Source organism: Leucoraja erinacea, chromosome 2 (assembly GCF_028641065.1).
Source record: "Leucoraja erinacea ecotype New England chromosome 2, Leri_hhj_1, whole genome shotgun sequence".
NCBI lineage: Eukaryota > Metazoa > Chordata > Chondrichthyes > Rajiformes > Rajidae > Leucoraja > Leucoraja erinaceus.
In genome coordinates, this window is record NC_073378.1 from 116298430 (window position 1) to 116299074 (window position 645).

The window sequence follows — 645 nt, forward strand, 5'->3', positions numbered from 1 at the left end:
GACTCATAAAAAGAACTTCATCAAAAACCTACTACAGCCACAGACAGCACCCCTACGCACCCACCAGTAGAACAAGACCGACTGGTGAAAGCTCGAAGGTCCGGTACACCAAACATGAGTCTTTTTTAGGCCATGGCCCAGGCCGGCCTTCTTGGAAGATACGCAAACCTCCAACATCAACCAAACCACAAACCCAGACACCAACGCCTCAACATCAACGAAGGATTTACAAAAAGAAGTAAACCTGCCACTGGTAACTATGGAGGTAGGTGGGTCTGGTTCCCTACAGGGAGCATGGAGGTTGGGGGGAGATTACATTCCTTTCTGGATGCATGGAGCATGTTAACTACCGATACTTATATTTTAAGCAGTATCCAGGGATATACAATAGAATTTATACACAAGTTCAGCCCTCCAGTTCAACATATACCGAACCGAATGTTCGTACTTTCTGGTAAAGAGAAATGAGAAGCACATGCTGAACTGGAGCGGCTTTACGCAAAAGGTGTAATTGAAAAATCCCAATACGAACCGCTAGAATTCGTGTCCAATATATTTACCAAAAACAAAAAGATGGTGGTTGTCGCATCATCATAGATCTGACAAAATTGAATACATTTGTACAATATATTCATTTAAAAATGG